This window comes from Phyllopteryx taeniolatus, chromosome 7, assembly GCF_024500385.1.
Source record: "Phyllopteryx taeniolatus isolate TA_2022b chromosome 7, UOR_Ptae_1.2, whole genome shotgun sequence".
Lineage (NCBI taxonomy): Eukaryota > Metazoa > Chordata > Actinopteri > Syngnathiformes > Syngnathidae > Phyllopteryx > Phyllopteryx taeniolatus.
In genome coordinates, this window is record NC_084508.1 from 13,690,957 (window position 1) to 13,702,925 (window position 11,969).

Genomic DNA, 11,969 nt, shown 5'->3' on the forward strand with positions numbered 1-11,969 from the left:
GGTATAGACACACATGTAATGCAATAAATGGAGGCACAGGGAGAACATGCAAACTCCACACAGGCGAGCCGGATTCAAACCCAAACTGTGAGGCGGATGTGCTAACCAGTCACCCACCGTGCTGCCCCAATGAGAAATATGACTTTTAAATTTATGAGCCACATGCAGTAACTTACAAAGTATTTAAAACGATTTGTTTCTGTTTCTTTCTTTCGGAAACGTCATTGACTTCAAGTATTGGCTCCTTCAGGGAAACATAGAGACCTGGAGATGAGACGTAGTGTCAGGCAATACTGGGCATACAATGTGAGCGATAAAAAAAAAATAATAATAAAAAAATGCTCTTCTTGTTTGTGTAATTTGTGTTTTTTTCTTGTTTTCCAAAAACTTTCAAAAACAACTTGGGCAATTAACCTATTAGACTAAAGAAATTTTACTTTTCTTACTGTGTTACCAATACAGCGAGGTACCAGCGATGGCAAATAACTTCAGAACCAGGAATGGAAGTTAATCCAACATAGCAGTGTATGCACGTCTCTGGTTGCTCAGTACAATATGGCCAAGTCCGCAACATAATAAAAGAATTGAATGTTTACTGCGGTAGTGGGCTGAGTCTACTCGCCTCTTCTTTTTGTGTTTGTCACACAAATTTAAGGGTAAATACACAGTTTATTATTTTAAAGTTTTAATGTATGACGCTTCGCTTCTTTTACACTTGACGAAAAACATTTGCCAAGTGTAACGCCGACTTGCCCCCAGCAACCGCACCTCTCTGCTATGCATTTGGCAAAAGAACAGTACGTTTGTTGAAAAGTTTTAATATACAGCGGTTCTTTTACACATGTATAACAATTTGAAAAATTACAGTAAATCACAATGTATTAAGTCGACTCCAACTCAGCAATCGTGCGTTTACGTTGCCATACATGCTACGCATTTATTATTAATCTGTTTAATGGTTATTTGTACAGGCGGCACGGTGGACGACTGGTTAGAGTGTCAGCCTCACAGTTCTGAGGACCCGGGTTCAATCCCCGGCCCCGCCTGTGTGGAGTTTGCATGTTCTCCCCGTGCCTGCGTGGGTTTTCTCCGGACACTCTGGTTTCCTCCCACATCCCAAAAACATGCGTTAATTGGAGACTCTAAATTGCCCGTAGGTGTGAATGTGAGTGCGGATGGTTGTTTGTTTGTATGTGCCCTGCGATTGGCTGGCAACCAGTTCAGGGTGTACCCCGCCTCCTGCCCGATGACAGCTGGGATAGGCTCCAGCACGCCCGCGACCCTAGTGAGGAGAAGCGGCTCAGAAAATGGATGGATGGATGGGTTATTTGTACAGCTAATCAAGGTTTTATTAGGGTGACAGTTTGACCGCGAACATATTGATTCAATTTCTATTACTTCCAACTGTAAAAATTGTTCCTAAAAGAAAAACACACTGGAGGTGGAACAGCATCCCGGAACAAAGCGTCTTCAACCTCAGAGACTGTATAAGTGAAATGAGTAAAGAGCACAAAAACATGACCACAGCTGTGAATTGTGACTCCAAGACAATGGTAGAGGAAACACTTTAAGCGAAGTCGGGCACAAAACCAAACTCCTCTGTTACTATAAACTGCACTCTGTATAAACTCCACACACAAACTGGAGTCTGTATGAAAAGCAGGGTAAATAAGAAATGGGTCAAACCACCAAACGCTGAGGCACTGCCTGGGGCCTGTCACTGGTCATAGTCATGTGATGCAACACTGACTATAAAATGGCCGGTTTGCCAAGGACATAAAAACTGTGTAGGTCGGCGGGAAAGCTTAAACGTGCCAGACTGCCAGTACTCACGAGCGCCGACACCAAACATTTTTAGAGGGACTTCAGTTTCACCAACACTTCCTGTTAGCCTTTTTGCAATGACGAAGCACTCGCAGCAGACCTCTTTGTTTAACAGCATTCCACAATGGTAGAAAAGATGTGATTAAATGGTTCATCAAAGGACACAGGCTGGATAAAAACTAAAATGAAAATTGCGTTCTTTATTCTGCTAAAAGTAAACACTATAATTGAGTCAGAATTTATTGCAGTGCGTACAAATTTAGAATAAATGATGTCGCAATAGCATATAATGCCAAAGATGTAAATTTTTCTCACTCAAGGAAGTTATAGGTTAATAGTTTGTTTTTGTTTTTTTACATAATAATGGACTGACTAACAGATCACTTAGATTTTAGTGAGATTATTGTTTAATCGCATCTTGAAGCTATGGATGCAAAATCGAGTACTTGGCAGCAACCAGGAGAGGTGCTGTTGATTCATTTAATTTACTGTATGAAGAACAAGAAGACATCAGCGTAGGGCAGGAGCAACAGGCCTCAACTATAGCAGCATCATTGTTCAACAACACTTGCACGTAAAAAGGAGTCATGAATATTCAGAAAGCGTCTCAAGACCGTCAGAGTAGTTTCACCAAACTTTGTGGAGGAACTTTTGTTCCTGACTTTTTTTTTTTTTTTTTATACTAAATTTCGCTTTGAACAATGCATAAATAACAGTTTGCAGAAAAACAACAATCGCTTTCGACACAACAAAGTGGGAAAAGTGAGTGTCAGGTGTTAAACTTTTTCTTGGCTGTTTATGTAGAACAGCGACAAGGAAAAATAAAACTGCTATAAGCTAAAATAAGATACTGTAATTTGTTAGAATCGTCTGAGCAGGTACTTGAAATACAAAAATCAGCTTCAAGCCTGATGCAGCAGGAAAAAAAAGTGGATCTTGAATCATACATGTCTACTCACATTCACATTCTCAGTGAATCTTTTTCATCATAAGATCACCCGCCCGCCCCCCACGCAAATCGATAGTCCATCGTGAAATGCAAAGCGACAGGTTCTTCAATCGCTATAGGAACTTGGATTCTTCTTCAGCGCAACTTCCAAAGTCCAATGACTTGAAGCTTGGAAAATTCAACCAAAAATATTCCTAAAAAAAAATATAATAAAAATGCCCTCACTTTTACACACCAAACTCGTCAGTAATAGTGGACCTCACGAGACCTCATTTCAGCCAGTAGGCCTAGCAAAAGGATTAACTCTGCGTGTGTGTTTTGTAAATTGCGTGTGTGTTTCGTAAGTGAGAAGAGAAGAATTTGCACAGGCAGTTATGAAGAAATAAGCAGACTTAAAGCAGAAAGATACCGGCCCAGTCCAAGTATTTTTGCCAAGCATTAGTGAGCTTCATTTTCATGCCAGTCAGAGATTCCAGTAGTCATGTGGATGACTGAGCAGAAGTGTGAGCAACTTGAGGTGAACAAAGGACTTTGTTTTGGATATTTTGTGATTGGGGCATTTGAGTCTGTCTTTTGTGCTGTTTGACAAAAAGGAGCATTGACTAAAAACTATCTACTACTGTATATAGCATATACAGCTCTATGAGGTATGTCAGAAAGGTTCCAGGACTGATGCCACAAAAGTTATATTTCAAACCCAAACTACAAGTTTTCCCCTTTAATGTGGGCCAGAAGATGAACCAGCACATCTACAAAGAGATCCTGCAGAGTTTGCTTTATTCAGTGTGTGAGGAAATGAGAATTGTGGCAGGACAACTTGTGGCAGCTTCACCATGACAATGCGCCTGCTCAACACGACTTGAGCATCTGACAGTTCCTGGCCAAGAAGAACATTGCTGTGCCAGACCAATCTCCCTGCACACTAGGGATGTCCCAATCCAATTTTTTCCATTTCCGATCCGATTCAGTTATTGGAGCCTTGAATTCTGGCCGATACAGACATCGGTCCGATCCGATATCAGCAATAATCATACATTATTTACTTATTTTGTAGTATGCAATGTTAAAAAGGGCTTGATGACGTGATATTACTCAGAGAACAATAATTAGCAACAGTAGGTATGAGGAAAAACGGACCCATTTATTAAACAATGGGTTATATAAAGTAACTTTAAAAAGAATGTACTACAATTTAAAAAAATACAATTTTATTAGGAAATCCTAAAAATATATATTTAAACTGCAACATAATTAGTGCTTAAATTAAACATAAGCATATTTTACAATCTATAATCCATTCTTTGAACAGAAAAAAATAAATTAGAAAACAATGACAAATAATCTCAAATACAAATTCTACTCTTAAAGTACAAAAAAGTTCAATTCAGTTTTTTTTATTTTTTACTCTCAGTATATGGCGAGGATATCCTTTGCTTTCTCCACATGTGCGGCAGTACACTTGAACTTCTTGATGCAACTGGGGTTTAGTTTTATTGACAATCGCTGTTCCTGCTGTGCACGTCTTGGCCTCTGAGGGGCAGTGTGATACACACAATGAGATACTTGCAATAACAAAGAAAGTAGACGTCACGATCAAATATTGTTATTATAACTCGTATTTCAAAGTTTAAAGAACATATGCCAGACAGTCTTGTTACATTACAAGCAACATTCACTCTTAAGGCCTCTTTATACTCTCGCAGTCACGCGGCCAACAACGCCCGCATTGACCGATGAAATGGCAAGCGCGGCGGCCCCTCTGCGTAGCTTGACACGCGCACGGCAAAAAATTATGCTGCGCGTAGAATGCCGCGGAGATCGTCTCTCGTGATTTGTCCGTTTTAGTCACATGCTGTGATTATGTAATCAGCGTTCCTCCAGGTTCCAAATAGCACCTACACCGCTGCCTTCTCGATCGATTTTGCAGCATAATTAAACGTATCATCTGGTCATCTAGGTCCATTTGGTCTAGCAGACTCTGTTCCATGGTCGCCATTGTTGTTGCGTTGTGCTTGTTACGGACAGGAAAGGAAAAATGGCTACCGGAAATGGCCACAAAATGCAGAGGAAACTCCACCCTGTGGCGCCCTAGCCAATACCAGCCGTAGCGACACCCCTGACTTGGAGTAGAACTGCAGCACACTTTCAAGACAGCGCGCGTGGGTTGCGCTCGAGTATAATTATTGCTGACATCGGCCCAATTTCTGATCTTATAGATCAGATCAGGACACCCCTACTGCACACCCGACAAGGCTTCGTGTGACTTGTTTTTCCCTCTTCCCCAATCTCAAGGGGATCATCAAAAGGACACATTTTGAAGATTTGGAAGAAGTCAAGTTGGCCATGATAACGGAGCTGTTAAGGGTCTCGGAAGAATCCTTTCGGAAGTGCACGAAAGTGTGGCAAAGTGCGTTAAACCCCAGGGGGTTATCTCAAAGGGGAAAACTTGTAATTTGAATTGGAAATACATCTTTGGTGACACCAGTCCTGGAACTTTTCTAAGTCGCCATTTTGTAATGCTGTTTGAATATGTAGTGAGTATAGGTTTCCTCAATGCATCCCACAGTGTATCTTGAAAAGTAGTGGTCACTAGAAAAGCAATATACGGTACATGCATGGCGCTGATACAGAAATAACAGGGGGGGGGTGGCAGCCGCAGACAGCTACGGCTATCATACTAACATTCATAAAGTGCTTTATATAAATGTTGTAAAATACACAGCTTAATACTAACATTCATAAAGTGCTTTATATAAATGTTGTAAAATACACAGCTTAAAACAACCAAATGCTATAATTTGTTTATTTGTTAAATATTTATTATAGATGGTCCACCAACTGATGATTCAGAACACTGTAATTATGCAACAGCAATGACGTAATTAACGAAGAGCCTGATTAGTGTTCAAAAAACATTTTTTGACTAATTAGTGAACTACACAGACCACTATATAAAAATCCCGATAGTGATAAGGGAGTAGGGAATGAGTGAACACTTCTGAACACAGCTATAGCTAGCTACGTCAGTTTCTCATGCAAGCTGCGATATGCTTGTTCAATATTTATTATAGATGATCCACCAACTGACGTTGACCCGGAACATTGTAATTATGCAACAGCTATAACGTAATTCAAGGCGAGCCTGATTGGTGTTTGCAAACAATTTTTTGACTGATGAATGAACTACACAGACCACTATATAAAAATCCCTATAGTGATAAGGGAGTAGGGAATGAGTGAATGATTCTGAACCCAGCTATAGACAGCTGTCAGTTGCTCATGAAAGCTGCCATGAGTTTGTCAATTAAAATCAAAGACAGCATGTTATTTGTGCGCTATGTTTCACATACATTAGTGGCTGGTCACATGTTATACTTATGTAAAAAAGCATGACATCTAGTGTATCATCGTTTAACTGTCCTCATTCGTCATCAACATTAAGACACGATTTAAACTGCACAGTTCAAGTGACACACAAAAAAAAAACATGGAATTGACATTAGAATCGGGCCTCTTCTAAATTTAGATTAAAATACACCTGTGATGTATAACCGCCCGTGTCTGCTCAAACCACACGTATAAACAACAGCTCTAAATTTAAATTACAGTTAGAAGCAGAGACAATTAACACATTCACTGCCATTGACGGCTTTAAATATCCATGTTAACTGGGAAGGCTGGGAGTGAATGAGTTAAACATGGACTAATTATGCTACATTAGGTGTGTTTCGATCATTAAATAAGTACAAAAATTGCAGACAGCAGTCAGTGGTTAGGTTACCCTAATTTAAATACATGATGGCATGGTTAAAATAAGCTCAGGCCAACGAAACGGTAAATAACATTTAATAGTTGTATTATTGATATATTGCTTAATTCCGTTTTGTCTGAAAGATGTTGACGCTTGTGGAGTTACTTGCGTGCAATTCGAAGATCTGCACATGCAGGTAGTTTTATGTATTGCGTCAGTGCAAACACTGCCATATCGGATTATGTGTCATTTGTAATGTTCATGTAAACCGATGTCGGATCGGCTATAGGCATGACACTGATTTCAATTGGGCACTTAGACCTGCAATGTAAATCCATTGAGTCATTTTATTGTTCGATGGTTAACATCTGCTTATACTTGTATGACAATTAAGTGTTCAAATGTTTCTCAACACAATGTTTTATGAAGGCAAGAGTGTGGAATGACTGATTCAAAATATAATTGATCGCAATTGGAACAACTATTGTTTTTAAAGTCGACTAACCAGTGCCACTAAACAGACTCTGGTCGACCTTCAAGGTACCACTGTGTAATAATCCATACAAGGGGGTCCTTGGTTTACGACAGTCCCGATATTCGAAATTTCAAGGCATGAATGCAATGTCTCATCACATGGAACAAGGCACCCTCAGTAACCACTTACTGCCGTGCTCACCGTTTTTGATTTGATTGTATATATTGTATTTATGGCCTAGTTATGCAAATATTTACTGTAATTACTGTATAACATTGAGGTTACAAACAGTGTGCAAATGACTAGTTTGCCAAGCGGGGCAAGATTACACCGACACGTGGCATAAGAAGGTAAGCTCAGTTACTGCCGTACTTACTGTTCATTGAATTGCTTGTTTTATATTTAGGCAGCCGAGTGGACAAATGTTTAGCACGTCTGCCTCCCACTTCTGAGGTTCATAGTTCGAATGTCGGCTCCAGCCTTCCTGTGTGGAGTTTGCATGTTCCCTTGCACATTCCAAAAACATGCATGTTAGGTTCACTGAAGACAGTGTCTAGAGGTGAGAACGTGACTGTAAATGTTTTTTTGTTTTATTTCTATGTACCAAGGCACTGACTGGCGACCAGTCCAGGGTCTCAGGCAGCAGGGATCCCATCCTCCAGTTTTACATCTATGGCCTACAAATGTTTTTGTTCCATACACATATTTACTGTAATTATGACTTTCCGCCTGTTGTGATAGACTACGGCGCGTTCTGACTTACGCACAATTTCGTACGCCGCCGCCATTGGAAGGGAAGTCCGTCGTAAAGCGAGGACGCCCCTGTAATTCAATTTGAATCTGACACTGCACTTAATAATGCAGCTTCAAAAGCTCAGACGCCTTCAAAATGCAAACATACCCTTAAATATGCATAATCACATGATTAATGAGATACACATTTCGCTTTGGCTTGAAGCGCAGTGGGCGAAACTATTTCAATATGAATGTGATTAGCATTTAAAACAATAGTGTAACGCAGCAAGAACAAAGTGTGGGAGACAATGATTTGATTATGTGGGCAGTTGTTCCTTCGTGGACAAAAAAAGAGACAACACGCACACCCCGGCGGAGACTCAAGCGTCCACCATTACGCCTCCATAAAAGGCTTTTCACGGTTGAGCTAATATGACAAAGTTTTGGGCTCAATGGCTTTACGGGAGTGTAATAATAGCACCACAGCGAGCAGAGGGTACAAAAAAAGTCTTCAGAGGACGGAGAAACTCTGCCGGTGATGAAATATACTTTAGTGTTCCCTAACTTCATAAAAGCTAAGAAAAACTAAAATAAGAAGCCATCTGACCTAACAACAACCTGCCCATCTGCCCGGCTTGTAACACCGTGGCTAACTAAAAGGCGAGCTAACGACCACTAGTCATTAACAGCATCCTTTTTAAATTTCAATACTTTAGCGCGCACCACTAGCGGCGCGTTGTCCCGGTCGTACTCGTTAAACTGTACTAAATAAAACTATTTGTGATATTTGGCTCAGAGTATGTGTCCGAATTGCGATACACACGACAGACAATGAAGAGCGAGCTCATCTTGCGGAGCTAACAAGCTAAGTTAGCCTGCTAATGAGCTCATGCTAACTCTCCGGACACTTGCCTGCCCACACACACTGTCGCTAATTCCATTCACACGGACGAGTCTGGCGTTAATTAAACACGGAAATTCGTACATTTCGCCTACTTTTGACGGCGTCGCAGCCGACACGCGGGTTAAACGGACGTCATGACTTACTATTGGAGCATCCTAAATGAAGTTTTGCCGCTGAAGTTGTTGTAAATATTCCAAGAGTTTGGAGACGACGTACACCGTGGCTGGCTTGAGGTGTGAGTGCACAAACTGTTTGTTACCTTGCGCGATGTAGCTAGGCTAGCTCCGAGCTAGCTCCGCCGGAGAAAGTTCCCCGTGTCGCCACGATGAGATTGTCAATAAAAACGTGGTCTAAGTTGTTACGGCGGAGGAATGCTTGGACTTACGGAGTCTAGCGGGTGCTCGACCGAGTTCCCCCGTTGTTCCCAGGGGTTTTGATACTGCTATTTTGCTGGCTTCTCCGTTTATTTAAAAAAAAAAAAAAAAAAAAAAAAAAAAAAAAAACAGAAAATCCAGGGGAACCCCTCTCCTCTGTCCGCTGCCACTCCGGTTGCTAATGTGTGCCACCACAGGCGACGTCATGCCGCGTTCACTGACATCTCGGAAATGTTGCCTGTTGGTAAAGACCTCATTTAGTTGGACTGACCTCATGTGTGTAAGTAAAAATAAAGCATATAAATAAATATCAACATGACTATGAATTGTTGTACGTATTATTAGAATTTTAAAACCAACATTCCACGGGTTGATGACGATGAGGCGTTTTGTTTCAAGGGAAAAAGAAGTCCCTATATTTGCTAAACTTGTGGACTCAGATTTGAAAACTATGCAATAATCTAAATACCATAATAAATAAAGAGTAACACAGCAGGAGTTTAATACAAGGGTTTGAGGGATGCGTGTGGGACACCTACACCCGCAGTACATTTCTCAAAGCCGTTATTGCAATATGAATATATATGCTGAAAGTTGGAAATATGGGAGTCAAGTGTACCGTACTGTACTTAAATTTAATAATTTTGGAATTCGAGCACCCTTATGAGGCCATGTAAATAGACAACTATTTTTAAAATATATTGCACTGAATATAATTCCCTTAAGGTGAAACAAAATTTACCTTATGAAGTATATACGTGTCTGAAAAGTTCCAGCACTGGTGCAACAACAAGAGACATTTCTAATCCAAACTACAAACTACGAGTTTTCCCCCTTTGAAGTAATAACCCTGGAGTCATGCACTGCTGGAAGGATTCTTCCGTGATCCTCCGCAGCTCTGTCGTCACGGCCATCTTGATGTCGTACATGTCTTCAAAACGGATCCACTTGATCACCCCCTTGAGCTTGGGGGAAAAAAATTGCACGGCACCAAGTCGCGTGAGTAAGCAGTTTGGTGTGCAGCGATATTCTTCTCCACCAGGAACTGTCAGATGCTCAGAGCATTGTCACGGTGAAATAACCACATTAAAGGCAAAACTTTTAGTTTGGGTTTGAAATACTGTATATCTATTGACATCATTCATGGAATTTTTGGCACGTCATAATTTGTTGCAAATCAGACATGCAAGCTATCAGTTGTTAGTGAAAGGGGAGCATAAACAGCGCTGCACCTCTTGAGCTGTGGAGAATGGGGATGTATCTTGCTCAAGGGCACATTGATAGTAGCCAGGAAGCAGACTAGCATCTCTCCCAACATTTCATCCAGAGCAGGACTTGAACCATGAGATTCCAAAGTAAAACTCCTTATTGATGAGTCACTGTCACCCACATCTATATATAGAAACAGTTACACTTGTTACATTTACATAGTTTAGGCTCATGTTCAAAATGTTCCTCCATCAAAACTTCTCATTACTTTCTAGAACACTGCGACATACAGTACAAGTCAGTATACCTACTCTTGCCCACCCTGTACAGTGGGAACGAAAAGTATTCAGACCCCCTTAAATTTTTCACTCTTTATTATAGTGCAGCCATTTTGCTAAAATCATTTAAGTTCACCCCCCCCCCCCCCCTCACTAATGTATACACAGCACCCCATATTGACAGAAAAAACGGAATTGTTGAAATTTTTGCAGATTTATTAAAAAAGAAAAACTGAAATATCACACAGCCGTAAGTATTCGGACCCTTTGCTGTGACCCTCATATATTTAACTCAGGTGCTGTCCATTATTTCTGATCATCCTTGAGATGGTTCTACACCTTCATCGGAGTCCAGCTGTGTTTGATTATACTGATTGGACTTGATTAGGAAAGCCACACACCTGTCTATATAAGACCTTACAGCTCACAGTGCATGTCAGAGCAAATGAGAATCATGAGGTCAAAGGAACTGCCTGAAGAGCTCAGAGACAGAATTGTGCCAAGGTTACGAACAAATTCCTGCTGCATTTAAGGCTTCTAAGAGCACAGTGGCCTCCATAATCCTGGAATGGAAGATGTTTGGGACGAACAGAACCCTTCCTAGAGCTGGCCGTCTGGCCACACGGAACAATCGGGGGAGAAGAGCCTTGGTGAGAGAGGTATGGAAGAACCCAAAGATCACTTTGGCTGATCTCCAGAGATGCAGTCAGGAGATGGGAGAAAGTTCTAGAAAGTCAACCATCACTGCAGCCCTCCACCAGTTGGGGCTTTATGGCAGAGTGGCCCGACGGAAGCCTCTCCTCAGTGCAAGGCACACGAAAGCCCTCATGGACTTTGATTTTTTTTAAAAACAAAAACAAAAAAAACACCTGAAGGACTCCAAGATGGTGAGACATAAGATTCTCTGGTCTGATGAGACAAAGAGAGAACTTTCTGGCGTTAATTCTAAGCGGTATGTGTGGAGAAAACCAGGCACTGCTCATCACCTGTCCAATACAGTCCCAACAGCGAAGCATGGCGGTGGCAGCATCATGCTGTGGAGGTGTTCATCAGCTGCAGGGACAGAACGACTGGTTGCAATCGAAGCAAAGATGAGTGGCCCAAGTACAGGGATATCCTGGACCAAAACCTTCTCCAGAGTGCTCAGGACCTCAGACTGGGCCGAAGGTTTACCTTCCAACAAGACAATGACCCTAAGCATGCAGCTAAAATAACGAAGGAGTGGCTTCAGAACAACTCCGTGACTGTTTTTGAATGGCCCAGCCAGAGCCCTGACTTAAACCCAATTGAGAATCTCTGGAAAGACCTGAAAATAGCTGCCCACCAACGTTCACCATCCAACGTGACAGAACTGGAGAGGATCTGCAAGGAGCTATGGCAGATGATCCCCAAATCCAGGTTATTCCCTGAAAAGACTCATGGCTGTATTAGCTCAAAAGGGGGGCTTGTACTAAATACTGACCAACGGGT

The 11,969-nt window shown here is 41.4% G+C and overlaps 1 long non-coding RNA gene across 2 annotated transcripts in view; it reads right to left on the minus strand.

Annotated features, from left to right (window-relative positions):
- The window catches only part of LOC133480702 (uncharacterized), a 24,910-nt gene extending 15,641 nt beyond the window's left edge, over positions 1–9,269 (minus strand). Inside the window, exon 1 of one of the 2 annotated variants that reach the window (XR_009789344.1) lies at positions 9,024–9,269. This is a non-coding gene — a long non-coding RNA (uncharacterized LOC133480702). Of the gene's footprint in view, positions 1–8,781; positions 8,873–9,023 lie in introns of those variants that run through there. The other variant, XR_009789345.1, reaches the window with a different exon arrangement.
- Between the last annotated feature and the right edge of the window lie 2,700 nt (positions 9,270–11,969).